Here is a 16369-nt window from a genome sequence, read left to right as displayed (position 1 = left end):
CCGCAGCTGTCTGTTTAGCCTTTTCTGGTTAGATTTTATAGGGGGACCCCACGTAAAAAAATTTCTAGGGTCCCCTTGTAATCTAGCGAGTAAAGACTAAACAAACAGCTGTGAGCTGATATTAATAGCCGAGGAACATTGTTGGCTAATGGCCCCTTTCTCGGCTACTAATATCAGCCCCCAGCGGTCGGCTTTCCCTCTGCTGGTTATAAAAATGACGCGGGAGCTCACGCCATTTTTTTTTAAATTTTAGGTTCTGTGCCCACGATCTGGACATAGCAGCGCTTTGGACGCATATTTTTTGCTGCGTCCAAAATGTTGCATTCTATTGAACGCAGGTAAATCCACATGTGTTCACTGAACCATGCGTATTTATCGCATTCAATACTTTCTAGTGGTCAAATTTCTGTTGCGGAGACAAGCAACTCCACAAGAGAATTTGACATGCTGCAGTGCTGAAAGACGCGCCGCATGTCAGTATCCACGGGTGATTCGCAGCCTCTGATGCATCCATAGTGGACATGGGATTTCTAGAAATCCTATCCACTATGCTGTAACATCTGGACGCTGCGGGTTTGACGCTGTATAAACACGCAGCGGCTCCGGATCATGGCCACGTACCCAAACTTACCCACAGCATGTCAATTTCTGTAGCGGACACGCTAGTTTCCACTGCAGATTTTTACCAATTAAAGGGTCATTATATGCGGTGGATTCACAATTACCGACCACACAAAGTGCGGCATTAGAACACAGCTTTTTGGACGCAACAAAAATATTCTGCGTCCAAAGTGCTGCTTGTTGCTGTTCGTGGGGACGTAGTGACTAACGAACCAGCTGTGAGATGTTAATTATGGCCAGGGAAAATGTTTGCAAATGGCACCTTCCCAGGCTAAAAATACCAGCTCACAGCAGCCGCATAAATTACATGAATGGAAATGCTAATGAAGATTGGGTGAATGGCACTAGCTGACACCTAGCTCTTTTGTTTAGTGATGTCAATGTGTCAATCAGACCTTTTCATGACCAAACTTAATTAAAGTAAAGTAAAGAGTTAAATAAACACACAGACACAGAGTAAACACTTTATTTGAATTACAATCAACACATTTTTAATCATTCAAATTAACCAATATACTCACCCCAAGTCTGATGGTAATCCAAGGTTTAAGCAATGCCCCACCAAATAACTTTATTAGCTCCAAAAAAGCATTAATTGATGTACAAAAATGCTTTAAAAAACACATCAAAAACGCATACAAAAAAAAACGTCAAAAAAGCGTGGAAAATCTGCATGCGTTTTTCTTGTCAAGGAGAATCAGGAACGCTCAGGAAATTTCTGCTTTAAATACGCATCGTGCGCACATAGCCTTAAAAGACGGAAGCAGCAGGCAGCTCCTGGACACAGCACTACAGGTATAGTTTCTGGGTGTGTTCCCTGCTTCAGAAAGGTCATTATTAGTGTTGAGCGAGCGCTAAAATGCTCGGGTGCTCGAAGCTCGGGCCGAGCTCGCCGTGATACTTGGGTGCTCGACCCGAGCAACGAGCCCAATGTTAGTCTATGGGAGACTCGAGCATTTTTGCGGTGGCACCCCCGGCAGTCTTTTAAAAGCCTAACAAGTGCCCAAAACGATAGTGACAGTGCTCAAATGACATGGGGACAGCATGGGGATCGCCCCAGGAAGCATTTCTGACCCCCAGGTCACTGCTGTCAATAACGTGGTCAGAGGTATTAAGCCACTTTTACGGGCTCACAATAAAACGTTCAAAAACGAAAGTGAAACTTTTTCCTGTGAAATATGTTAAGGAACATCCTTTCCAGGGAAAAGACTTGTGTATAAGTTAAAATAAATGACCAAAAACAAAAATACTCCTCCACACCTTCGGCTATGTTCACAAGTAGCATTTTTTATGCATTTTTGCACTTTTGTATTGCTTTCAACTATGACAAATGCATTCACCGGGAAATGTCATTTTAACATTTTACAACCTTATCTGGCCATGTGCTGTGTGACACATGCATAAAGTGCTGAAAAGACATGGGAACAGCATGGGGAAGACCCCTGGAAGCATCTCTGACTCCCAGGTCACTGTCTAAAAGTGTGCCCATCATAAGTGATCCTTGCCGCATCAGAAGATGCAGACTTGCAACTATCCCCATGCAAGTTCTAGTCCCTGGGCAGTGTTCAATTGTACCTCCCCCATTCCTTGCAATACAAGCGCAAGTATGCAGCCTGCCACCCACCCACCCCCAGGCTGCAATACCATACTGCTTGCTTGCTTGAACTTGAAATTGGGCCTTTTAGGCATGTGGAAGCGGAATCTGGCCACCACGTCATGGCTGTGTTGGCGGCCTGGAATCCATACTCAGTCCCCAGCCGCCCGGCGGCCGGGTGTCCATACTCGGTCCCCAGCCGCCCCGCGGCCGGGTGTCCACACACGGTCCCCAGCCGCCTGGGGGCAGCCGGGTGTCCATAAACGGTCCCCAGTCGCCCCTATTTCTCCTTGGAACATCCCCCCACACACTTTTCTGAGCCCGGCCTGCTTTAGGCAGCATTGGACGAGCCCACCAGAGAACCAGACTCCTCCGGTGGGCCCTGACTTCTCCATCGGTGGAGTTGAGAGTGCCAAGGTGAGGAGCATGATGATGATGACAGAAGTTAGCATCTGCTATGTTTTCTTTTAATGCAAGTGTAAGTGTGCAGCCTGCCACCCACCCACCCCCAGACTGCAATTCCATACTGCTAGCTTGCACTTGAAATGGGGCCTTTTAGTTTGGAGGAGGCCGAAGCTGGCCACTACCTCATGGCTGCTTCGGCAGCGAGGTATCCATACTCAGTCCCCAGCCGCCCTTATTTGTCCTGGTGTGCCTTATACATAAGATTAAGCGCGTATACCAAAACATTACCTGTGCCCTCCCCAGTGCATTTAGTGGGAAGGAGAGCCTATTCTGCTGTAGTGTGTGCATGCCAAACCCCTGTTCATGGTACATGCGAAGATGCCTCCCACCTTGCACCTGTCGTTGCAGACTTGCAACTATCCCCATTCAAGTCCTTGTCCCAGGGCAGTGTTCAATTGTACCTCTCCCATTCCTTGCAATGCAAGCGCAAGTATGCAGCCTGCCACCCACCCACCCCCAGGCTGCAATATCATACTGCTTGCTTGCTTGCACTTTAAATTGGGCCTTTTAGGCATGTGGAGGCGGAATCTGGCCACCACGCCATGGCTGTGTCGGCGGCCTGGTATCCATACTCAGTCCCCAGCCGCCTGGTGGCCGGGTGTCCCCGCTTGCTCCCCAGCCTCCAGGGGGTGGCCGGGTGTCCATACTCGGTCCCCAGCCACCCCTATTTGTCCCGGTAACCTTTCCCACACTTTTCTTAGCCTGGCCTGCTTTAGGGCAGCATTGGCCGAGCCCACCGGACTATCAGACTCCTCCGGTGGGCCCTGGCTTCTCCATCAGGGGAGTTGAGAGTGCCAAGGTGAGGAGCATAATGAGGATGATAGAAGTTAGCATCTGCTTTGTTTTGTTGTAATGGAAGAGCATGTATGTAGTAGCAGCTAGGCCTGAGGTGGTCAGCGTTTTGGCGCATATCCTACCTCCTCCGAGGATTGCTGGATTTTTTCCTGCTACTATCCAAGTTCTATGACTCCCGTTAAAACAAAGCTTCAGGTGATAAATGATGGATGAGGTAGTGGCAAAGGAGAAAGAGCAGGAGGAACAGGGACCATTCACATCAATATCAGGCTAGTCAACCAGATATGTCTTGTAGGATATGTTTCTGTAACAAAAGGAGCGGTTCGGGCATACAGTGAGTGCAATGCCTACCAAAAATTTCGAGGCACTCCAATGCCCCTTGGAAATGACATGGAGGTCAGAGGGCATTAACTAAACCTTTTTTTCCATTTATAGCAACTGGGTCTCCTGTGCACTGTTGGCCTAAGCAGTGAATGGAAGGCTTTCCAAAAATTATGAGGAACTGCAATGCCCCTTACAAGAGCCATGTGTGGCACCCCAGGGGTCTGGTCACCATAGTAATAGAGATATTACGTCGGAGAGCAAGTGGGAGGTTTCCTGGTCAGGATTCCTTAAACATGCAACATACTCCTGCCCCAGTCCTGGGAGGGGAGAATTCTGCCCTTATAAACTGGATCTGGGCGGGGTTGAGTGAGTCAGAGAACAGTCAGAGTCAGAGTGAGAGCAAGAGAAAGTAACAGCAAGGAGATCTGTAGGAGCTAGGAGCTAAAGACCAGGGGCTGGAAGCTGAGCAGAGCTCGCCCTGGCAGAAGACAATAGTAACCGGACACAGGAGTCTGAGGCTGTGAGGACTTATATATCCAGCAGCAGAAACCAGCCGGCAGGGGATTTCAGGTCCTCTGGCCATAGAAGCCCGGAGGCTCAGTCACAAGCAAGGGACCAGCACCGCCGTCGTGGAGCGGAGGCTAACCGAAGGCCCCAAGTCACCAGCCATACGGGTGAGCACTACACGGTACACTCAGGAACGTGGGCTACTTCTACCCGCTTACAGCAAGGTAGCCAGGAAGAGTGCAGACAGACGGGGAGGCCTACAACTCCACCTGGCCAGGGGAACTCCTGCTTGCTCACAGACTGACCAGACCTCTTATGCTAGCCAGTACTCCTGGGAGGGTCTACCTTATAATCATCAGTAAAGACCCTGAACTGCACTGCAAAGACTCTGAGTCGTTCCTGCTGCGCTCGTGCACCATCACCCCCATCATCCACACTCACTGCCCTGAGGCTATACTCCTGGGGAGTTATCCCATTCTCTGCTGCGCACACAACACCAGCCTCAGCGGTCTGCCTCGCAGCGGTGGTACTCCCTGACCGCAATCCACGGGTGGCGCAGTCGGACGATTAACCTCAAAACCTAAGAAAGACTGCCACTGGTTTGACCAGCCTGAGCCACGGGACCGGGTCACCGCCACGGAGACTACAGACCCCAGAGACCCGGCACCGGGTATCCCACACACATGTACACACGGCCCAGGGGGCGCGTCACATGCAGTACAGCATATTACAAACATAAGTTCCATTATTGGGGAGTGGGTCTCCCATAGTATTTGCTTATGCCTTGCAAGCAAAAGCTGCCAAAAATTAGGACGGAGCAACTTGCAATGCCCCTTACAAGAGCCATGCAGTACAGCATATTACAAACATAAGTCCCATTATTGGGGAGTGGGTCTCCCATAGTATTTGCTTATGCCTTGCAAGCAAAAGCTGCCAAAAATTAGGACGGAGCAACTTGCAATGCCCCTTACAAGAGCCATGCAGTACAGCATATTACAAACATAAGTCCTATTATTGGGGAGTAGGTCTCCCATAGTATTTGCTTATGCTTTCCAAGCAAAAGCTGCCAAAAATTAGGACGGAGCAACTTGCAATGCCCCTTACAAGAGCCATGCAGTACAGCATATTACAAACATAAGTCCCATTATTGGGGAGTGGGTGTCCCATAGTATTTGCTTATGCCTTGCAAGCAAAAGCTGCCAAAAATAAGGACGGAGGAACTTGCAATACTGGCACCCTGGTGGTATAGTGGTGGTGGAGGCTGAGGATAAGGAGAAGAAGATAAAACAGCCGAAACGAGGAAGCGTATACCCATGTGTGGGTGTGAAGCGGTGCATGTGAATACACCTCCCGAAATAACACAGTGGATTTGACTTTATGTTACTCTGCTGTCATTTGGTGGTGATGAGAAGTCTGGCCCAATCCAGCCCTTGTTCATTTTGATAAGGGTCAGCTTGTCAGCATTGTCAGTTGACAGGCGAGTGTGCTTATCAGTTATAATTCCCCCAGCGGCACTAAAAACACGCTCCGATAACACGCTAGCGGCAGGGCAGGCCAGGACCTCCAAGGCGTACAGAGCGAGTTCATTCCAAGTGTCCAGCTTGGATACCCAATAATTAAAAGGCACAGAAGAATCACGGAGGACGCTGGTACGGTCAGCAAGGTACTCCCTCACCATCTTTTGAAACTTTCCACTCCTTGTGAGAGTACCCCGCACCTCAGGGCCTGTAAGCTGGGCGGGTGTCAGAAAACTGTCCCAGAACGTTGACAGTGTTCCCCTGCCTCTGCTGGATTGGAGTTGCATCTCTCTCGCCTGTACGCCTTGGTTGGGCAACGAACTGTGACCTCTGCCGCTAGCGTGTTCAGATGGGAATTTTTTTAAGAGTTCTGCAGCAAGGGCCTTCTGGTACTGCCCCATTTTTGTAGACCTCTCCACCTCAGGAATAAGAGAGTGAAAGTTTTCCTTGTAGCGGGGGTCTACAAGTGTCACCAACCAGTAATGACTGTCACCCAACATTTTGACAACGCGAGGGTCACGGTTAAGGCAGCGTAACATAAAGTCAGCCATGCGTGCCAGACTGGTAACGGGCAAGATTTCCGTGTCCTCACCAAGATGATGACTGACCATGCTCTCATCCTCCTCCTCTTCCTCCTCCCCCCTGTCCTCAGGCCACCCACGCTGAACCGATGGTATGACACTTGTACAGGTACTACCGTCTACAACGCATGATAGCAGCTCCTGTTCTTCCTCCTCCTCCTCCTCCTCCTCTCCCTCATTGTCCCCCAATGCACGTTGGGATGAGATGAGGCTGGGCTGTGTGTAATCGCCCGCTATGACTTCTTGATCCATCTCATCATACTCTGGCTGCAATGCCTCCTCTTTAATTCTCTGCAGAGAGCGTTGCAAAAGACAGACAAGTGGGATGCTGACACTAATGATGGCGTCATCGCCACTCACCACCTTGGTGGCCTCCTCAAAGTTTGTCAGGATGGTACATATGTCAGACATCCAGGTCCACTCCTGAGGTCTTATGTGTGGAGTCTGACCTGAATATCGACGGCCTTGTTGCAGCTGGTACTCCACAACTGCTCTCTTCTGCTCACAAATCCTTTGCAACATGTGGAGGGTAGAGTTCCAACGTGTGGGGACATCACACACCAGTCGGTGTGTCGGAAGCTGCAAACGCTGCTGCAACACAGCAAAGGCGGCGGAAGCTGTAGCCGACTTGCGAAAATGAGCTGACAGACGGCGGACTTTCACGAGCAGATCTGGCAACTCGGGGTACGATTTAAGAAACCGCTGAACCACGAGGTTAAGCACATGAGCCAGGCATGGTACGTGTGTGATCTCACCACGCCTCAGAGCCGCCACCAGGTTACGGCCATTGTCACACACGACCATGCCGGGATGTAGGTTCAGCGGTCTCAGCCACAGATCTGCCTGCTCTTTCACAGCTGTCCACAACTCACAAGCAGTGTGAGGCTTATCACCTAAGCTTATGAGTTTCAGCACAGCCTGTTGCCGCTTGGCGGAGGCAGTACTGCAATGCTTTCAGCTTGTAACTGATGTGGTGATATCTGAGATGGAGGCTGAACATGAGGAGGAGGAGGAGGAGGAGGAGGAGGATGCGCAGGAGCTGTACACTGTGGGGGCAACTCTGACTGACATAGGGCCCGCAATCCTCGGTGTGGGCAGGATGTGTTCCGTCCCAAGGTCCGACTGGGTCCCGGCTTCCACTATGTTTAGCCAGTGTGCCGTCAGAGAGATGTACCGTCCCTGGCCACAAGCACTTGTCCACGTGTCCGTTGTCAGGTGGACTCTCCCAGTAACTGCGTTGTTGAGGGCACGGCCGATGCTTTGGGACACGTGCTTGTGTAGTGCGGGGATGGCACAACGGGCAAAATAGTGTCGGCTGGGGACCGAGTACCGAGGGACGGCCACCGCCATAAGATTGCGGAGGGATTCCGTCTCCACCAGCCTAAAAGGCAGCATTTCCAACGCAAGCAGTCGTGAAATGTGCGAATTTAGGACTGTGGCCTGTGGGGCGTTAGCTGCGAATTTCCGCTTTCGTTCAAAGGTCTGGGATATGGACAATTGAACGCTGCGGTGGGACGTGGACATGGACGTTGATGCTGTTTCTTGAGAAACTGCCATAACAAGTGAAGACTGAGAGGAGGGGGCATCTTTACATGCAGTATGGACAGGGGATTGCCTTGCACACACAACAGGGGGTTCTATTGCACGCACAACAGTGGAAGAAGCAGTGGTGACACCCGCTGACACTGGTCGTGGACCCTGGGTTTCGCCCCACAAAGTCAGGTGCTTTGCTGCCATGTGCCTGATCATGCTGGTGGTGGTCAGGCTGGTAGTTTTGTCACCCCTGCTGATGCTGGCATGGCAGGTGGAACATATGGCCTTTTTGGGGTTATCAGCAGAGTCTTTAAAAAAATTCCAGACTCTGGAAGACCTACCGCTTGTACTGGCAACGTCCCTCGTGTTGGTGTTACGGGGAACGGTTGCCTGCCTTCTGTCTGCGGCCACCACACTGCTTCTTCCTGCCTGTTGGGGTACTCTGCCTCCCTCCCCCTGTGTGCTGCTGGCCTCACTCTGCATGTCCTCCTTCCACGTTGGGTCAGTTACTTGATCATCCACCACCTCCTCCTCTTCCACTTGCGCACCACGATCCTCCTTCTCACTTCCTGGCAATTGTGTCTCGTCATCGTCCACCTCTTGTGACAGATTGCCAACGTCGACTTCCTGTGGCCGTGGCTGTTCAAATATTTGGGCATCGCAGCATGGGATCTCCTCTTCCACCACTTCAAGCGTATCAGGCGAGGGGCCCAAATATGGAAATGGACCAGTGAACAGCTCTTCAGAGTGTCCAATGTGGGATCACTTGCTGTCTGAAGACACTCGGCATGGTGGGAGGAAGGAGCATCAGGGTGAGGAGGAGTATGCGGTCGAGACTCACGGCTACTAAGAGTTGACCGTGTGGAAGACAGACCGGAGGTGGTGGTGCCCAGGTAACTGGAAGTATTATCTGCTATCCAATTAATAACCTGTTCACACTGATCAGTTCTCAATACTGGTGTTGTTCTGTGCTTCCCTAGTAATTCGGTCAAGAAGTGGGAGCGAGAAGATGTGACTGTTGGTTGTGGCACATTTTCACCTTGGCCACGGCCCCGTGAAATGCACGAACCATCACCAGAACGTCCACTTCCACGTCCCTTGCCACGCGCCTTGCCCATTGTAAATGAAGTAAAATAGCTTACACTTGCACTATCAATGGAAAAAGGGTAATAAAGAGTAGATTAGAACCGTGGAAGAGGAAAACCACAGTTATTGTTTACTGGGGTATACCACACTTTTTTAAATAGAGATATTTGCGGCTGAACAGTGAGCGACACACTCAAACTGCTTTTTTTTAGATACCAAAGGCCCAAAACTGGATAGTACAGCGATTTGACCCGTGGAACTGCGAAACCACACTGGGATGTCGGGCCTACACAAGACTATTTTCAACAGATATATTTTTGTGTCACAACAGTCAGGAGACACTACTGTTTTTCTTTACGGAAAAAACTACCAAAAGCTGAATAATAGAGATTTTTTACCGTGGGATGGCAAAACCACAGTTATTGTTTACTGGGGTATACCACACTTTTTTAAATAGAGATATTTGCGGCTGAACAGTGAGCGACACACTCAAACTGCTTTTTTTTTTAGATACCAAAGGCTCAAAACTGGATAGTACAGCGATTTGACCCATGGAACTGCGAAACCACACTGGGATGTCGGGCCTACACAAGACTATTTTCAACAGATATATTTTTGTGTCACAACAGTCAGGAGACACTACTGTTTTTCTTGACGGAAAAAACTACCAAAAGCTGAATAATAGAGATTTTTTACCGTGGGATGGCAAAACCACAGTTATTGTTTACTGGGGTATACCACACTTTTTTAAATAGAGATATTTGCGGCTGAACAGTGAGCGACACACTCAAACTGCTTTTTTTTTAGATACCAAAGGCCCAAAACTGGATAGTACAGCGATTTGACCAGTGGAACTGCGAAACCACACTGGGATGTCGGGCCTACACAAGACTATTTTCAACAGATATATTTTTGTGTCACAACAGTCAGGAGACACTACTGTTTTTCTTTACGGAAAAAACTACCAAAAGCTGAATAATAGAGATTTTTTACCGTGGGATGGCAAAACCACAGTTATTGTTTACTGGGGTATACCACACTTTTTTAAATAGAGATATTTGCGGCTGAACAGTGAGCGACACACTCAAACTGCTTTTTTTTTTAGATACCAAAGGCTCAAAACTGGATAGTACAGCGATTTGACCCATGGAACTGCGAAACCACACTGGGATGTCGGGCCTACACAAGACTATTTTCAACAGATATATTTTTGTGTCACAACAGTCAGGAGACACTACTGTTTTTCTTGACGGAAAAAACTACCAAAAGCTGAATAATAGAGATTTTTTACCGTGGGATGGCAAAACCGCAGTTATTGTTTACTGGGGTATACCAGACTTTTTTAAATATATAGATTTGCGGCTGAACAGTGAGTGACACACTCAAACTGTTTTTTTTTTTTAGATACAAATGGCCCAAAATGAATAATACAGAGGTTTGAACCGTGGAAGTGCAAAACAACACTTCTGTTTCTCTAGCCTACACCAGACTATTTTCAACAGTTATATTTGTGCCTGAAAAACCAGAGACACGCTTTTTTTGGCAGGGGGGGGGGGGGGACACACCAAAAGGTTAATAAGACGGGTATTTGTACAGTGTGAAGGAGGAAAAAAAAAGGAGGATTTAGATGAAAAAAAAGGATTTTTCCTGGCCCCCGACACCTGGTGCTAAGTCCAGCAATTTCAGCAACAGGAGCACACAGGACTGTAATGCAGCGTTTGCTGGTATAACCACTGTGTCTCCTATACAGCCTGACTGCCTGGTATCTGGGATGGATATTAGTCCTGTAAAGGACTGTTTGTTCTGGCAGCCTTTACAGACCCTACACTAACTATTTCGCAGTTTATATCTCTCCCTAAATCAGCAGCGCTGTCCCTACACTGTCTAATCCGGAGCGACTGTGTCCAAGATGGCGGCGCCCGGTTTTAAATACTCGAGGTGACGCTGTGCGGCCAGCCAATCACTGTAATGCCCACAACCAACATAGCTGCAGCATTACAGTGACTGGCTGGCAATCCCTGCATGTTCATTGGCTCTGTAAAGAGCGCCAAACATGCAGGGCGGAGACCCGAGCTACCGCTCGAGTAACCCGGAAATGCTCGGTGCTCGCCGAACATCCCGAGTAGCGTGATGCTCGGGCGAGTACCGAGCAGTGTCGAGCATGTTCGCTCAACACTAGTCATTATATATCCATTGTTTGGCTTTAGTGAACAGATATGGTGGAGTTGGTTGGTGCTGGCATACAGGCTTGTCCCATTCTCATCCGTTTTGGAGATCAAACCCGGCAAATAAAGTCTTTTGGGTCCGTGTAAAAATGGATGACTCACTGCAGACATACTTTGTACTTCAATGTTCCATTTTTCACTGATCCATTTTGTAAGAGTCAAAAGCTAAATAAAAGTTTAGAGTCTACCTGCTTCAATGAAAAAAAAGGGTGATAAAAAATGGATGACACACAGGAAAAAAAAAAATCCATTTTACCCTGATGTAAAAATAGAACCCGGAAGGGTGAAAGAAATCTAAACCAAAAAGAAAAAAAATGATGTATGCTTCATACCATGGTGTATTAAAGGGAATGTTTTGTTAGAAAATTGCCTATTTTTATACTGGATTTTTCATTTATTTTTGTTAATTTAAACTGAGTGCCTCCTTCGATTGGCGCTGTTTCACTACTTCTTGATCAGTTTTTCTTTTTCTTCTGTGACCAGTCATACATTGAATATGAGTGGTTAGACTTTCCTCAACGTGACATTGAATATGTGGTCGCTTTGCGCACGCGCTCTATCAGCATCTATTCATTTCCGGTTTGAATACGATCACTTCCTCCTAAGAGTCCCAAACCCTTGGTAGAGTCTCCCAGCTGCTAATTATCTACTTTGATTATTGTGTGTATATGTATATATGTATATATATATATATATATATATATATATATATATATATATATATATATATATATATGACACTCCGAGTATCAGAACCTCACTACAGGCCCCTGAGGCGGCCACACGTTGGGCGATTCTTGCCTTTTTCTCCCACTTATTAAGCCTTTGGCCATCATCCAGCACCATTGCCTTTATTATTCAGCAGTATTGGTAACCGGGTTCTTGCAGATCCTTTTGCCCTCAGCTTGGATTTACTATGTGGGTATGGTTACGTTTGTAGCTTATGGCTACAGGTCGCCATATAAGTATTGATTAGGGTGAAATATCCTACCTGTTTGTTCGCAAGCTGTTTTTATATTACTTGAATGGATTGCCAATGCCAATTTTGAGTGCACTTTAAGCATACAGGGGTTTGTTGAACCCTTTGCCTCTCTAGGATTGAACTTATTTGAGAATTTGTATACAGGTGCATCTCACAAAATTAGAATATCATCAAAAAGTTAATTTATTTCAGTTCTTCAATCCAAAAAGTGAAACTCATATTATATAGAGTCATTACAGAGTGATCTATTTGAAGTGTTTATTTCCATTAATGTTGATGATTATGGATTACAGCCAATGAAAACACAAAAGTCATTATCTCATTAAATTAAAATAATTAACAAAAAACACCTTCAAAGGCTTCCTACGTGTTTAAAAAGGTCCCTTAGTCTGTTTCAGTAGGCTCCACAATCATGGGGAAGACTGCTGACTTGACAGATGTCCAGAAGGCAGTCATTGACACACTCCACAAGGTCCCAGAGTTCCAATTTTCATTTGGAAATCAAGGTCCCAGAGTCTGGAGGAAGAGTGGAGAGGCCACAATCCAAGCTGCTTGAGGTCTAGTGTGAAGTTTCCACAATCAGTGATGCTTTGGGGAGCCATGTCATCTGCTGGTGTAGGTCCACTGTGTTTTATCAAGACCAAAGTCAGCGCAGCCATCTACCACCAAATTTTAGAGCACTTCATGCTTCCCTCTGCCGACAAGCTTTTTGGAGATGGAAATTTCATTCTCCAGCAGGACTTGGCACCTGTCCACACTGCCAAAAGTACCAATACCTGGTTTAAAAACAACAGTATCACTGTGCTTGATTGGCCAGCAAACTCACCTGACCTGAGCCCCATAGAGAATCTATGGGATATTGTCAAGAGGAAAATGAGAGACACCAGACCCATCAATGCAGACGAGCTGAAGGCTGCTATCAAAGCAACCTGGGCTTCCATAACACCTCAGCAGTGCCACAGGCTGATCGCCTCCATGCCACGCCACATTGATGCAATAATTGATGCAAAAGGATCCCCGACCAAGTATTGAGTGCATTTACTGAACATACATTTCAGTAGGCCAACATTTCAGATTTTAAAAACATTTTTCAAGCTGTTGTTATGAAGTATTCTAATTTACTGAGATAATGACTTTTGTGCTTTCATTGGCTGTAAGCCATAATCATCAACATTAACAGAAATAAACACTTGAAATAGATCACTCCGTTTGTAATGACTCTATATAATATACAGTACAGACCAAAAGTTTGGACACACCTTCTCATTTAAAGATTTTTCTGTATTTTCATGACTATGAAAATTGTACATTCACACTGAAGGCATCAAAACTATGAATTAACACATGTGGAATTATATGGAATGGAATAGCATGCCGCTGCAAGATGCTGTGGTAGCCATGCTGGTTCAGTATGCCTTCAATTTTGAATAAATCCCCAACAGTGTCAACAGCAAAGCACCCCCACACCATCACACCTCCTCCTCCATGCTTCACAGTGGGAACCAGGCATGTAGAGTCCATCCGTTCACCTTTTCTGCGTCGCACAAAGCCACAGTGGTTGGAACCAAAGATCTCAAATTTGGACATCAGACCAAAGCACAGATTTCCACTGGTCTAACGTCCATTCCTTGTGTTCTTTAGCCCAAACAAGTCTCTTCTGCTTGTTGCCTGTTCTTAGCAGTGGTTTCCTAGCAGCTATTTTACCATGAAGGCCAGCAGCACAAAGTCTCCTCTTAACAGTTGTTGTAGAGATGTGTCTGCTGCTAGAACTCTGTGTGGCATTGACCTGGTCTATAATCTGAGCTGCTGTTAACCTGTGATTTCTGAGGCTGGTGACTCGGATAAACTTATCCTCAGAAGCAGAGGTGACTCTTGGTCTTCCTTTCCTGGGGCGGTCCTCATGTGAGCCAGTTTCTTTGTAGCACTTGATGGTTTTTGCAACTGCACTTGGGGACACTTTCAAAGTTTTCCCAATTTTTCAGACTGACTGACCTTCATTTCTTAAAGTAATGATGGCCACTCATTTTTCTTTACTTAGAATTTGTATTATGGCAAGAAAAAAGCAGCTAACAGTCTATTCAGTAGGACTATCAGCTGTGTATCCACCAGCCTTCAGCACAACACAACTGATGGTCCCAACCCCATTTATAAGGCAAGAAATCCCACTTATTAAACCTGACAGGGCACACCTGTGAAGTGAAAACCATTTCCGGTGACTGCCTCTTGAAGCTCATCAAGAGAATGCCAAGAGTGTGCAAAGCAGTCATCAAAGCAAAAGGTGGCTACTTTGAAGAACCTAGAATATAAGACATATTTTCAGTTGTTTCACACTTTTTTGTTAAGTATATAATTCCACATGTGTTAATTCATAGTTTTGATGCCTTCAGTGTGAATGTACAATTTTCATAGTCATGAAAATACAGAAAAACCTTTAAATGAGGTGTGTCCAAACTTTTGGTCTGATTTCACTTTTTTGTATTGAAGAACTGAAATAAATTAACTTTATGATATTCTAATTTAGTGAGATGCATCTGTATCTATGTATTCATACCTATGTAGTTTCAATACCTATCAGATGGTATACTATTTTGCCAAATGAATTTATTACATGCAGTCTTTTTATTGGGTGATCATATTGCTACTTTCACTAATTTTGTAGTTAGTAGGCTCTTTAGTATTATTTTCCATCTTTATTTCTTGTGGTACAGGGAAAGGCAAGTTATAGCCATATTGTGGGTTTATGTATCTTTATGTCTGTTTTGACTTTTAAATGTTTTCAAAATATTTTATGATTCTGTGTATTTCAATAAAGTATTTATATTGTCTTACGGTGATCCCTGTAATTTTGCATGTTTCTCCTTTTTCATTATTCAGTTGTGTTTTGACATGCTACCGGCTGATCCCTTGTATTTGATGGTGCCCTCCTTTTTGTCATGCCATACTTATACATTGACAGTCAGTTAGCGGTCACTGGCTGTAACCATGGATGCCTAAGCCACTGCAATACCCTGAGAATCAGAAGAACTATACTACATTTCCAATTGCAGGTATGTTATTATTATTACACCTACTACACATTGGGATAGGATGTTGGAGATGTGAATACCCCTTTAAAGAGAAGCAGTGCTGTACTGGCTCTGTGCTATGGGTATGCTGTGTACCTGAGACCTGTGTCTGCAGCCCTTCAGACAACTGCACTTTAATCTACAGGAATCAGAGATCAATTACTTACATTTTACAGCAGTTTTGGCAGCTCCACACTCCTTTCACCATCCAGAGTAGTGTAAAATTATTTTCTACGCATCTTTCTGCTTCCCTTGGCTAATGTTCACACTGTTTTTTAGCACCCAGATATCCTGCTGCACTCTATTCTGATGTTAACCCAGTGTAATGTGCGGCTGGAAAGCATCTGGTGTTAAACAGTTTAATAACTTTCCTTATGGAATTCTTTCCCCTTCTGTTACGTAATGAAGCTAAGCCATGATCAAAGTTGTCATTCTTAGAACAGGCCCAACTCCCCGATAACTCTATTGATTTCTAACAATACATGGAACGCATTTGACCATGTGAATTGGAGCCTGCAGATACCTGCCATCTTAGTCCACCATTTTGGAATCCATTTATGGCATTAACAGTACTTTAATCCAAGTTTTACTTGAGGAAGCTCATGTAAGGTAAAAGCCCCCATGCACTGAAGAGATGGAAGACGGTCAAACCCACCGATCACTGTGGGAACCATCGCCAATCTGATATGAATCCAATCTCTCCCCAATGGATGTGTAGGGTCGATGAAGTTTCATGTGGCAATCCTTTTGTTTTCAAGGCAGGCAGGCCTCTGTCAGCAGCTTTCTCCTCTCTCCCCATTGGAAGGGACCTGTACTCACATGTATGGAGGAGTCGGGAGGAATAGCTCTCTGCCGAATGAAAGTTCGGGCAACATCTCCTGTATATGGCCAGCTAATCTCTACATCATTTAATCAAGCATATAAACACAAACAACCTATATAAAGGGATTGTCTCATCTTAGACAAGCCCTTGAGCTGCATTCAGTGGCCATTATGTAATACATGCACAGACAGGGTGTGCCAGGGAGAAAAACTCTACTTAATTAGCAACTCTTTCCTCTGGTTCATAAAGGG

Source organism: Phyllobates terribilis, unplaced genomic scaffold (genome assembly GCF_046119375.1).
Source record: "Phyllobates terribilis strain yellow unplaced genomic scaffold, ASM4611937v1 Scaffold_4__5_contigs__length_816908805, whole genome shotgun sequence".
NCBI lineage: Eukaryota > Metazoa > Chordata > Amphibia > Anura > Dendrobatidae > Phyllobates > Phyllobates terribilis.
This window is presented reverse-complemented; position numbering follows the sequence as displayed.